Source organism: Physeter macrocephalus, chromosome 21 (assembly GCF_002837175.3).
Source record: "Physeter macrocephalus isolate SW-GA chromosome 21, ASM283717v5, whole genome shotgun sequence".
NCBI lineage: Eukaryota > Metazoa > Chordata > Mammalia > Artiodactyla > Physeteridae > Physeter > Physeter macrocephalus.
In genome coordinates this window covers 120,153,635-120,154,291 of record NC_041234.1, presented here as the reverse complement: position 1 = coordinate 120,154,291, position 657 = coordinate 120,153,635, and the positions used below count along the sequence as shown (strand labels likewise).

General features: G+C 65.1%; 1 protein-coding gene across 1 annotated transcript in view; it reads right to left on the bottom strand.

Moving 5' to 3' along the window:
- Positions 1 to 657, bottom strand: part of LOC102996437 (uncharacterized) — a 23,236-nt gene that overhangs the window by 18,959 nt on the left and 3,620 nt on the right.

Below are 657 nucleotides of genomic sequence, written 5' to 3'. Positions count from 1 at the left end.
GCCTCACCTGCAGCTCCCTCCTCACCTGCAGGTCCTGCTTCACCTGCAGATCCTTCCTCATCTGTACCTCCTGCCTCACCTGCACCTCCTGCCTCACCTCCATCACCTCCCTCACCTGAGGCTCTCTCCTCAGCTGCAGCTCCTGCCTCACCTGCAGCTGCTGCCTCACCGGCAGCTCCCTCCTCACCTGCAGCTCCTTCGTCGCCTCCAGCCCCTGCCTCACCTCCAGCCCCTCCCTCACCTGCAGCTCCTGTCTCACCTGCAGCTCCTGCCTCAACTCCAGCTCCTGTCTCACCTCCCGCTGCCACCTCACCTAAGGCTTCCTCCTCACCTGCGGCTCCCTCCTCACCTGCTGCTCCCTCCTCACCTGCAGCTCCCTCCTCATCTGCACCTCCTGCCTCACCTGCAGCCCCTGCCTCACCTCCATCCCGTGCCTCACCTGAGGCTCCCTCCTCACCTGCAGTTCCCTCCTCATCTGCACCTTCTGCCTCACCTGCAGCCCCTGCCTCACCTCCATCCCGTTCCTCACCTGAGGCTCCCTCCTCACCTGCACCTCCTGCCTCACCTGCAGCCCCTGCCTCACCTCCATCCCGTGCCTCACCTGAGGCTCCCTCCTCACCTGCAGCTCCCTCCTCATCTGCACCTCCTGCCTCACCT